Below are 13378 nucleotides of genomic sequence, written 5' to 3'. Positions count from 1 at the left end.
TACAAAAAAAATGACGTGGGCTTCGCCATATTTTTGTATGCTAGCCAGGTACGGCAGGCAGGTAAGGGCTGCCTCCAACCCCCAGCTGCCTATTTGTACCCGACTGAGAACTAAAAATATAGGGAAGCCCTTTCTTTTAATTATTTCATGAATTTCATGAAATAATTAAAAAAAAAAACGACGTGGGTTTCGCTCCATTTTTGTGTCCAGCCGGGTACAACTAGGCAGCTGGGGATTGGATCCACAGCACAGGTTAGCCCGAGGTTTCTGGTCCCCTTTGCTGCGAATTGCAGTCCGCAGCCGCCCCAGAAAATGGCGCTCCCATAGAAGCGCCATCATCTGGCACTGTATCCAACTCTTCCAACAGCCCTGGAGCCGGGTGGCTTGTTGGGTAATCATGAGTTAATACTAGCTATGTTTTACTAGCTAGTATTAAGCCAGAGATTGTTAATGTCAGGCACGTTTGACCCGGCCATTAAGAATCTCCAATAAAGGGTTACAAAAAAACACCACAGAGAGAAAAAATACTTTAATAGAAATAAATACACAGACACACTTAGAGACTCCATCTTTATTACCCCCTGTCATCCCTCCACGATCCATGGTCTTCTGTCTTCTTTCTCCTTCAACACATGCAGCTCTGTCTGCTCCATCAGACAGCACAGCTGCATGGGAGAAAGGACGCTGTGCTCCGTGCAGAAATCACTCTGTGAGAGTGACCACAGGCTCCCGACTCTAAGCGCTGGCACGGGTTGCCATAGCAACGGTGCTCCGATCACGTGATTCCGGTGCCGCTGCATGTTGGTAGCGGGACGTCCCCATCACCGCTACCAAGCGCGTTGCTATGGCAACGGTGATCTCCGTTATTGACTGGCTGTGTCACCGGTCAGGAGCCGGCTTCTGCGGACGCTAGTAACTACGGTAAACATCAGGTAACCAAGAAGCCCTTTCCTTGGTTACCTGATGTTTACCTTCGTTACTAGTGTCCGCGGCTGTCACGTTGTCAGTGCCGGCTCCTGCTGCCTGCACACATAGCCAGACTACACATCGGGTAAAATTAACCCGATGTGTACTGTGGCTAGGAGTGCAGGGAGCCAGCACTAAGTGGTGTGCGCTGGTAACCAAGGTAAATATTGGGTTGGTTACCCGATATTTACCTTAGTTACCAAGCGCAGCATCGCTTCCACGCGTCGCTGCTGGCTGGGGGCTGGTCACTGGTTGCTGGTGAGATCTGCCTGACAGCTCACCAGCAACCCGTGTAGCGACGCTCCAGCGATCCCTGCCAGGTCAGGTTGCTGGTGGGATTGCTGGAGCATAACAGAGAGATGCAATCACAGGTCCTAGCATGTCGGCGTCATAGTCATGTGACCAGTCTGTAGCCAATGAGACTGGTCACATGGCTATTTTGACGTCACGATAGGTCCTGCATCACTGCTGGCAGTGCTGGTTACCGGGAAGATTCAGCGATCATCGGATGGAATAGCGTCAGGAGACAGAGTGCAGGACGGATCACAGGGACAGGTAAGTGTTATGGCAATGTTTATTAACTGTATGTGTACATTGATAATGTGTTTTTATGTGTTTGTGATTGCCTCCCATTGCTTCCTATGGGGTTCGAGCGGTTCGCCGAACCGAACTCGAACCAGACCTCGGTTCGGCGAACCGAACCGCGGCCGGTTCGCTCATCTCTAGTTAGCTGTTATTCCGCTGTGTGATGTACCCGAAGTCTTTCCGTGTCCTGTGAATACAGATGTGTTTTATGTAACCTGAAGTCTGGATGTACCTGCTGTGCTGACATCACTCTGCTGTGGTCCACCCCTGTGCCTGCACTGCCCTGTTGCGTTCCGTGCCTGTTATACCTGATGTCCGGTGTCAGATGACCTCTGCCTGATGTCTGGAGCCTGACTCAATGTCTATGACCTATGCCTGAGGACCCGTGCCTGAGATACTCTTGTAGTCTCGTGCCTGATGTCTGCTGATGCTTACCTTGCTCATTCCTGTTCAGGTCCCTGCTCTATGTTCTGTACCCCAGTCCGGCTGTCACCTTGGCCCACTCAGCTGCCACAGTTCTGGTCTCTTGCCCTGGGAGTGGTACCTGGCTCCTTCCTTGCGGTGGGTGCTTAGTCAAGCCCCTCCCTTTGCTAAAGGCTAAGTCCAGGTTCTCCCTGTGGTCCAGTGGGTCCATTCTACTCTCAGACACTCGCCACCTTTCTGTTTCCGCTGGTAGTGAGGTCGTGACAGATGTTACTTGTTCATTCCATGCATAGAAGACTTGGCGCTATCCTTAAAAGTCATGAAGATCACACAAAATACTATATGTAGTTGCTTTTAATGTGTGGTAAATTCAATTTTACATCAACCAATTTAAGAAAAATTGGTGATTTTGTATTGAAAGTTATACTATTAACCCTACTTTCATATTATGAGTGAAAAAATATTTTATGAAACTCAGTCTTATCAAACTTTTAAAGGGTCGATATTGACTTTTAGGCTATGTGCGCACGTCGCGTAAAAACATGCAGTTACGCTGCGCTTTGTAGCGCAGCGTAACTGCATGCGTCCTGCGTCCCCTGCACAGTCTATGGAGACTGTGCAGGGGCCGTGCGCACGTGGCGTCTCAGAGCGCAGCGCTTCGGCTACTGCCGAAGCGCTGCGCAAAAAGAAGTGACATGTCACTTCTTTCCTGCGCTTTGCCGGCAGCTCCTGCTCTGTCTATGGCAGGAGCTGCAGGCAGAGCGCATGGAATCGGCGCTCACTACGGACATTTCTGCAGCGATCTAAAGCGCACATGTGCTCTTCAGATCGCTGCAGAAATTTCTGCAGGGCTTGTACGCAACGTGCGCACATAGCCTTAGGATTTCTATTTCCAATAGATGGTAATAGAGTTCAGGTCCTCTCCCTCTCTGAAGAGGCAATTTGCATATCAAATTTTCCAGAGGTGCATGCAAGGTTTATAAATCTCGTCATACTGGCATGCCAGACCTTGTGTGTCACTCTCCATAAGGAGAAAACTCCACTCTTAGATATTTGTGTGTGTGGTCCTTATACTCAATAGTAAATAATTTGAGATGTTTTGAAAATGTTATTTCAATTTTTTTTCATCATTTGCACATCATTAACATGTCTATTGATAACGTTAGAATAGATATAAAGTTCAAACCCTACTGCCCTCGGTCTATACTTCATATCACCTTCTCTCCTGAACCAAGGACTTTGAGAATCCAACTCACCTAGCTAAGACATACTACTGTGTTTCCTTGAAAATAAGACTGACCCCGAAAATAACCCCTAGCATGGTTTTACAGGATTTTTAGAATGTGATTGAAATATATGCCCTACTCCAAGAATAAGCCCTAGTTACAGTCATGGCCCACTTTAGGGGGAGTTAAACATTGCAATTTCTCAGGGCCCCCACTCTCTTAGAGATGCCAGCAGTTGTATTGCTTCAGGACCTTCATCACATCACATCAGGTGACCTACGGTCATTGTAGAAATCTAAAGCTGAAGAGGAGATGGGCTGGCGTGTGTGTGTGTGTGTGTGTGTGTGTGTGTGTGTGTGTGTGTGGATGGATGGATAAAAGATAGCTAGGCAGATAATAGACATGTTATGTATCTATAGCTTTTGTGCAGACTTCCCTCATGTCTGTGCTGTGATGTCTGTGGAAGTATATAGGAAAAGACAGAAGTCTTTACATTTGCCTACATATATCCATACATCCCATGATCACAAAGATAAACAGAAAAAGCTCTGTTTCAAAAAGGTGAAAAACACCCCATGTGGGGCCACGTGCCAAGACAATGTATATACTTGCTCCCTGATAAAGTGCTGAGGAAGTCCCCTGAGGAAGTCACATGAAACACGTGTTGGGACTTGTCCCCATGTGTGTCCACATGCAAGGTGTCTTATCCTGGTAAGCTCCCTCACTTTAAGTGTAGTGCTGTGGTGATACTCATGCTTTACTGTTTTGCAGCATGCAGCCGTCTGACTCTGTTCAGTGTATGTAGTAAGGTGCTTTGCTGCAAACGGCTTTCTTACCTGTATATGTGATTTTCTCACTCAGCACTTTATTAGGGAGCAAGTATATACGTTGTCTTGACATGTGGCCCCATATGGGGTGTTTTTCACCTTTTTGTGTCATTTTCCTGGTCATGATATATTTCTCTGTACTTTTATATCCCATGTACTCTATGTTCAAATAAATTTCTATGTTCATTATAGAGCTTTTTCCTGTTTATCTTTGTGATCATGGGATGTATGGATATATTTAGGCAAATTTAAAGACTTCTGTCTTTTCTTATATATTGACACTAATTGAAGTTGTTGCCTGTGTACTTTCAATGAAATCCACTTTTGCTGCTCAAACGTTTTCTGATGTCTGTGGAAGATTGCACTGGCACTGCAACTCATCTCTTCCCCCAGCTCCCAGTGCATTGCAGGTTTCAGAGAAAGTATACAGAGAGAATAACTGTTGAAAATACAGGATGCAAGTCACATAATGACCAGAAATGCTGTTACTCATCATGTACACACAAGACAGCTTATTCTGAATAGTTACGTGAAAGCATAGTTACCTTGAAAGCTTCATGTTCAATTTCACTTGCAGTATAGGATAGATCAATCATAGAAACAGTGATATGACCATTTCTCCAAGTTATCCTAAGAGGTGTTTATCAACACAGCATGAGGCTGCATGTTGCTTATGCTATTCTGAGCAGCCTGTGGGGCCTAAATTTGCTACGATGGCCTGCAGCATCCTTGGAGTTGTCTCCCATCAAGCACTTCTGCAACATCATTGGTTGGCAATTGCAAAGGAAGCTGTCAGCAGCAGATCTTGATGATTTATGTTCCCAAGTACATTGAGAATGGTAAAACATTCCTCAGGCAACCATTGATAGCAGAACAAGGCATGTAAGCGGATGTTTTATAAAATACATCTCGGACTTATTAAAGTCTAAGGGGCCATTCACATGTCATTGAATTTTCACAGACTGAGTGGTCCACATGAAAAAAATGATATGTCAGATTTTGATCCAAGTCTTAAAATCTTGTGAATGTAAGTCTGTGAGTCCATGAAAATATCAGACGGCATGTACAATGTGAGTACCGACTGATGAAGGTTTCTCAAGCTTCATTCAAATAGTGAAAAACAGGTTTTTTTCAGACAAGAAACTCTGATGGTTAAAACTGACACTGAAACTCTGTTGAAAATCTGATCCAAACCACTGATGCAAATCGGTCCTTTTTTTTGCATACGAGAAGAAGCACTACTAATGAATGAGCCCTAAGGAATGTTGAAAGCTGTACTCAAGTAGGCTTTGGGCAATCAGGCATAGTGGGCTGCCTGGGTTTACCAGATGCTAATCACAACCCAATAATACGTGCTATGCCCTATTCTGTAAAAGGTCATCTTCATTATTGCATTTGCACCTTCTTTGTCTATTTTTTGCTTTTTCCTTTTGTCTTTTTTTAAACATATTTTATCTGTCCATCTTTTTTTTTTAACAGTATGACTGAGGTCATTTGGGGTGGCCAGGTGTTTTTGGCTGATTCATTGATTGCAAATTTTTACAAACTCACCAAATATTTGAACAATTGTACTTCATTCCCTCATAGGTGATTTTTTTAAAAATATTATTATGCACATTTTACATAATTTTAGCGGAACATGCAACTTTTCACTCTAAAAACTCACAAAAAGGTGAAAAAAAAGCATTTTTGATTTTGCTCCAAATTTATGAAACACGTGTCTCATTTTGAAGTCAAACATCAACAAATAGCACAAGACAAAAAGAATAGTGACTTAAGATAATGCCAATGTATGTAAAGCGCTGTGGAATTAACAGCGCTATATAAATGAATAAATATATTATTATTATTATTATTATTATTATTTATAATAATGAATCAGGGCCCATGTCTTCAATTTATCTTTCAGGAGAAATTAAAATTGTAAGAAATATTCTAGCACTAATCTATTAAATAATAAAAGAAAACAAAATAAAGGAAACAAAATATCAATACATCAAAAATATCAATGCATGTCCCAAAGTTCTATGATACTATTTTACTTTCTTCCCTAAAAGCTACGACTAGACTGAGCTGGTGCTGATTACTAATAATATAGACTCTTAATAAGGTTAGATATCCATTATTGTCTTGCCCTGAATGTCCCAATTGTTACTTATTTGACCTCCTCATTTTTATCACTGTCTGTCACATTGTTTATCCTGAGCCTCCTGGTACATGAACAGAATGTCAGAACTGCAGCAAAGGCTGACAGATATACAGGCAGCACAACAGGGGCAGCCTAATTATCTCCAAATAACAACCTCTCTAAGGAGTATTAGTGCTTGTCACCCATCATTTGTTAACAGATAAATCAGCAATAGCTGTATAGATGATTCCAGAATTATATTGTCGTTAAACCAGGACAACCTGGAACAAGGACTATGTTTCTTTATAATATGAAGTCAGTATTATTGTAGACAGTAGGGCTAGGACTATTTTGAGTCATGGGTGGCATGGTGGCTCAGTGGTTAGCACTGCAGTTCTGGGGTCCTGGGTTCAAATCCCACCAAGGACAACATCTGCAAGGAGTTTCTATATTCTCCCTGTGTTTGTGTGGGTTTCCTCCCACACTTTAAAGACATACTGATAGGGAACCTAGATTATGAGCCCCAATGGGGATAGTGTTGCCAATGTATGTATTGTATGCTGCTGGGGAATTAACAGCGCTATATAAATTAATAAATATTATTATTGTAGTATCATAAGAAAAAAATATGCAGCAGCTGGTAGTTACAGGGGTTTTCCCATGAACAAAGTTAATTGTAATCAATAGATCTGGGAATAATAATATTTTCCATAATTAAATGTATTTAAAAAAAATCGTTCCTGTGCTAAGATATTCTTATATATGTGTCCTGGTTATGTACTGTGTAATGGCCGTGTCTGACTGTCGTTACACACTTCAAATCCAAGATGGCAGCCCCCAGTGTTTCAGCAAAAATAGAATTAAATAAAAACTAAATAAATAGTTAATTTAATTTTGTATTAGAAATAATTGATTTTATAATTGGTAATTATTAATACAAAAACAAAAGTTATGAAAGCATAGCAAAAAGAAGGATTTTCATTGTGCCTTAAACCAGGCATCTGTAGCAGCCATGGCATAAGAAATGGCTTCAAATTTAGTACCCTTGAGGTGTTTCTTCAGAATTGGAAACAGATGATAGTTGGAGGCAGCTAGATCTGGGGAATAAGGTGGGTGGTCAACCAGCTGGAAGCCCAGCTCTGCCAGTTTTGCCATGGTCACTTGTGCAGTGTGAGCGGAGGCATTGTCTTCCAGGAACAAGAATTCTTTGGACAGATTGGCGCGCCTTTTAGCCTTCAGAGCTGCCTTCAATTGGTCCAAAAGTTCAATGTAATACCTTGCATTGATAGTGGAACCCCTTTTGACGGTAGTCCACTAGCAGCATGTATTCCTTTTCCACTGTGTCCCCACTGTTTTGACTGCTTCTTGCTTTCAGGGTCATACACATAAATCCAAGTCTCATCCATAGTGACCAGTCGATCCAGTAGGCTCTTGATCTGTCGGGAAATGCTGACAAATGGACCGAGAAGTTTTAACTTGCATGCTTCTCTGATCTGTTGTCAAACATTTGGGGACCCACTTTGCAGATAGCTTCCTCATGTCCAAATGTTCAGGGATAATGACACAAATACATTCACGGGAAATCCCCATGATGTCTGCTATTGCTTTAGCTGAAATTCATCAATTCTCCAGTATGAGGTTGTGCACAGCATCGATGATCTCATTATTGGTGCTGAAGTGGCGTGTTTTAAATTTTGCAACCCAGTTAACTGTGGAATATGAAGGGCATTCATCCCATTTTGTTTTCCTGCATGTATAGAACACTTTTGCCATAAGCAACAAACACAAAATTTTGAAAACAAATATTAGACACCTATGTGATGTACCATTTGTTACCATAGAAACAAAAAAAATCACAAAGCCAAAGACTTATCAGCAGCCCCTCGTAGACTGCAGCTCAGGCTCAAAGTTATTTGTATGTTTCACTGTGACCCATGCTAATAGTCCATTCATACTTGCTGATAATGAGGAACGACTATATAACGATCATTCACCGATAATTGCCTTGTGTAAACATGCTGGCAATTACCCAACAAAGAAGCCAAATGCTCCTTCATAGGATAATTGGTCCATTCGTTCAAGTATTAAAATATATGTTACAAACAGAACGCAGAAAAAATGAAATGCTTCAACACCATTAATTATAGGTGAAAGTCTGAATGCTGTATATTCCACATGATATAAGGTGTATGTGTATGAAGGTGCTGCCAGTGTATGAAGGTGCTGCCAGTGTATGAAGGTGCTGCCAGTGTATGAAGGTGCTGCCAGTGTATTAAGGTGCTGCCAGTGTATGAAGGTGCTGCCAGTGTATGAAGGTGCTGCCAGTGTATGAAGGTGCTGCCAGTGTATGAAGGTGCTGCCAGTGTATGAAGGTGCTGCTCTGCTTTCAATTTGCCCAAATGGGGAAACAAAAAACCATTGTAATTCACAGAATAGAGAAAGTGGCACTCATCGTCTTCTCATCATCCTCGCTTGCGGACTCCCTCTACCTCCCTGCCTGCATGTTTTAAAGCACGTAAATAAAAATTGTTTTTACAGCGGGTTCAGCCAGACTTTAGATAAAACTCTGTTTCTGGACCTGGGCTTGACCTGGACTCCACGGAAGTCATTTATTGGCAGTTTGGCTCTCCGGCCGCATACAGACAGCCATAAACTGAACACTTCCAGGGGACAGCGGGTGGGGTTTTTTCAATGTTTCTTTTTTTTGTACACACTACATCCGATAACACAAACAAAAGGAAAAAAAGGTCGGCATCTGGACTAGATAAGTAAAGTCTTCAATATTTTTCCAAAAGCATATATTAAAAAAAGCCTAACAAGGCAAGGCAGGTAGCATCACTTATGCATTTTGAGCTTCTACTGCGCTCTTCGTCAAAATGTGTAAGAGACGCCACATACCTTGCCTTGTCAGGCTTTTCTAATATGTTTTAAAAAAATATTGATGTTTTTTTTATTCATCTAATCTGGATACCGACTTTTTTTCCTTTTCTTTGCATTACTTGCCTGTAGGTCAAACAGGTGGTCAGCACATAGACATTATATGTCAGATCTTGGACCTTTTGGGTTGCTGAGTGGATTTATCTTTATTGACTTTACATCTGATGACTCTTTTGCTACCCCCAGTGTGAGCCATTCAATCACTGCAAGCAGCTTGCACTGGGCTGAGTACTGAGTGTTCCTAAACCTGAGCTTGAGCGAGTGTTTAGCATTAGAGTTGAGCGAGTATCGAAATATTTGTGTTCGCGATACTTGTACTACTCGCGAATTTGTTCTGAATAACGAGTACAATACAAGTCAATGGGAAATGGGAGTAATTTTCCACTGATTGGTAAGTGCAAGTAATTTCTGCTGGATTGAAACTTACTCCCATTTCCCATTGACTTGCATTGTACTTGCTATTCGGAACAAATACATGAGTAGTACACAGTACGAGTTACGAGTATAGTTATTACCAATATTTCGGTACTTGCTCAACTCTATTTAAAATATGTAAAGCACCGAAACTCCGTACTCGAACACAGTTTTTTTGTAAAGTCTGTGTTCGGTGCAAACACCAAACATTACTTTTCAGTTTCACTCATCTCTAGTGGTGAGTGTTGCTTTCTCTTTTCTGTGGATTAAAATAATTGTTCTCAGCAGCATATCACCCCATTCCATACATTAGTATATACTTTTCTGGATGGCGAGTCTAAAGAGGCCAATATACAACCACTTATTGACATATTTTTAGTTGATTGGCAGTTTTAAAGTGTAACCGTCATTTTAATTTTTATATAATAAATCAATAATACACATAAAAACAAACTTTGTAATGCATCTTATCAGACAAATTTGCTTCTTTCTCTGCCAAAATTGTTCAGTCATTATCAAAAGTCTCAATTCTGGGGTAAAATCTGTATTCACAGAAGACTTTCCCATTATTGAGATAGGAAATGAGAGCTGTTACTGATGAGGTTCTATGAGGAGGGGGGAGCTAGAGGCAGAGCTCTGCCCTACCTACCTCTTCTGTCTACATTGGAGATGAGAGTTGTTACTGATGAGATGCTATAATAATGGAAGTAAACAAGAGCTAGAGGCAGAGGGAGGAGCTAGAGACAGAGAGAGTAGCTAGAGGTAGAGGGAGGGGCTAGAAACAGAGGGAGGAGCTAGAGGCAGAGGGAGGGGCTAGAGGCAGAGCTCTGCCCTTCCTACCTCTTCTGTCTACATCGGAGATGGGAGTTGTTACTGATGAGATGCTATAATAATGGAAATAAACAAGAGCTAGAGGCAGAGGGAGGAGCTAGAGACAGAGCTCTGACCCCTCATCCTTCTTCTATCTGCAAAGAATTTCATCAGTAACAGCTCTCCTCTCGTATCTCAGTAATGGGAAAGAAGCTATTTTGTCTGATAAGATAAATTACGAAGTTGCTTATTTTCATGTATACTCTTGATTTATGAAGTTAAAATGAAGCTGATAGTCTTGGGTGGAGCACCTTAATATTGAGTGCTACTTATCTCTATTTGTTAGATAGTTATCGTGCTGGCAATTCTCCACTGCTACAGAGCTTCTTCTCTTCCTCTCTTCACTATCCAAGTGTATTTGTCATCTACTGGTTGAAAATCACCTTCTCTTGGGATTGCCCTCTGACCAAGACTTGGAACTGACAATTTTGCAAACATTTAATTAAAAGGCACAATGCAAAACCCTCTCTTCTTCTAGAGACACCTCAGACTTTCGAGCTGCAACACCCTGCATAAGAGATTTCTTGACAGAGGGCATATCATCCGTGTATGCACTGGGTCTGACGCTACCACTTACTCACATCCTTTTTTATATATATATATATATATATATATATATATATACCTGGCTAGAAGGCCATGATAATACCTACCAATAATACATTTTTGGCAGTATAAAACAGGAATAACATAACTTAGGAGATGGTCTAGCATAATTTGCTTACATATGCAAAATAGGTGTATTTGAATAGTAATAAAATAACTTCCAAAACCAGGTGGTATCTCAATTGTACTAAGGCCAATGGTGATCAAGAGAAAGTAATACAGGATATGGCAGTCCTGTTCAGAGCATGAGTGGAGTTTTTGAAGGTGTGCCACCAATTTATTGCAGTAGGATAGGGGATAGCCTTATAGATCTCTGGAGGTCTAGCCTCTGGAACCCCTGGCAATCTACAGAATGGGATATTGAAGAGCCCCATTTACAGTGGGTACAGAAAGTATTCAGACCCCTTTAAATTTTTCCTCTTTGTTTCATTGCAGACATTTGGTAAATTCAAAAAAGTTAATTTTTTTCTCATTAATGCACACTCTGCACCCCATCTTGACAGAAAAACAAAAACAAATGTAGAAATGTTTGCAAATTTATTAAACAAAAAAACTGAAATATGACATGGTCATAGGTGTTCAGATTCTTTGCTCAGTATTGAATAGAAGCATCCTTTTGAGCTAGTACAGCCATGAGTCTTCTTGGGAATGATGCAACATTTTTTCACACCTGGATTTGGGGATCCTCTGCCATTCTTCCTTGCAGATCCTCTCCAGTTTCATCAAGTTGGATGGTGAATGTTGGTGGACACCCATTTTCAGATCTCTCCAGATATGCTCAATTGGGTTTAGGTCTGGGCTTTGGATGTCCCAGTTAGGAATGGTCACAGAGTTGTTTTGAATCCACTCTTTTGTTATTTTAGCTGTGTGCTTAGGGTCATTGTCTTGTTGGAAGGTGAACCTTTGGCCAAGTCTGAGGTCCAGAGCACTCTGGAAGAGATTTTCTTCCAGGATATCTCTGTACTTGGCTGCATTTATCTTTCATTCAATTTCAACCAGGCATTCTGTCCTTGCAGCTGAACAACACCACCATAGCATGATGCTGCCACCACCATGTTTCACTGTTTGGATTGTATTGGGCAGGTGATGAGCAGTGCCTGGTTTTCTCCACACACACCACTTAGAATTATCACCAAAAAGTTCTATCTTCGTCTCATCAGACCAGAGAATCTTATTTCTCACAGTCTGGGAGTCCTTCATGTGTTTTTTTGCACACTCTATGCAGGCTTTCATATGTTTTGCACTAAGGAGAGGCTACCGTCGGGCCACTCTGCCATAAAGGCCCAACTGGTGGATGGCTGCAGTCATAGTTGACTTTGTGGAGCTTTCTCCCATCTCCCTACTGCAGTTCTGGAGCTCAGCTACAGTGATCTTGGGGTTCTTCTTTACCTCTCTCACCAAGGCTCTTCTCCCAAGACTACTCAGTTTGGCTGGATGGCCGGGTCTAGAAAAAGTTCTGGTGGTCCCAAACGTCTTCCATTTGAAGATTTTGGAGGCACCTGTGCTCTTTGGATCCTTGAGTTCTGCAGAAATTCTTTTGTAACCTTGGCCAGATCTGTGCCTTGTCACAATTCTGTCTCTGAGCTCCTTGAGCAGTTCCTTTGACATCATGATTCTCATTTGGTCTGACATGCTCTGTGAGCTGTGAGGTCTTATATAGACAGGTGTGTGCCTTTCCAAATCAAGTCCTTTCAGTTTAATTAAACACAGCTGGACTCCAATGAAGGAGTAGAGCCATCTTAAGGAGAATCACAAGAAAGTGGACAGCATGTGACTTAAATATGTGTGTCTAAGCAAAGGGTCTGAATACTTATGACCATGTGATATTTCAGTTTTCCTTGTTTAATAAATTTGCAAAAATTTCTACATTTCTGTTTTTTTCTGTTAAAATGGGGTGCAGAGTGTACATTAATGAGAAAAAAAATGAACTTTTTTAATTTACCAAATGGCTGTAATGAAACAAAGAGTGAAAAATTTAAAGGGGTCTGAATACTTTCCGTACCCACTGTAAATGGAGCAGATTAACTTGGTGCAAACCCTTTCCTTTTTGTAAATGGATGGCTGCCTCCATTTTTAGCCCCTTATACAAGTATTGCTATGTCAGCTGTGCTGTTTCATCAATGCAAATCTGGCTGCTGCCAGGGAATGCTGTGGACTACCGTTCCTGGAGAGTCACAGGCGGGATCCCTCTGCTATGTGCCAGTTTTGTATATTGCAGCTTTTGTCCTTTTACATTCCATTACTGCTTTCTATGGTGTTATGTTACCTTCTCCATTTATGACCTATATGTACATAGCTGTCTGATGATGCAGTAGCCTACTTCTAATCATTGACACATTTGTGACAGAATAATACAGCTGGGTTTGTAGCTTAACTCTTTGAAACTATTATTTTTG

The 13378-nt window shown here is 41.6% G+C and overlaps 1 protein-coding gene across 1 annotated transcript in view; it reads left to right on the top strand.

Moving 5' to 3' along the window:
- The window catches only part of MYO16 (myosin XVI), a 926147-nt gene that overhangs the window by 225994 nt on the left and 686775 nt on the right, over positions 1-13378 (top strand). The window lies entirely within an intron of this gene.

The sequence above is a fragment of the Anomaloglossus baeobatrachus genome, chromosome 2 (assembly GCF_048569485.1).
Source record: "Anomaloglossus baeobatrachus isolate aAnoBae1 chromosome 2, aAnoBae1.hap1, whole genome shotgun sequence".
Classification (NCBI taxonomy): Eukaryota; Metazoa; Chordata; class Amphibia; order Anura; family Aromobatidae; genus Anomaloglossus; species Anomaloglossus baeobatrachus.
The sequence above is the reverse complement of the archived record's forward strand: the minus strand, read 5'-3'. Positions and strand labels throughout refer to the sequence as shown.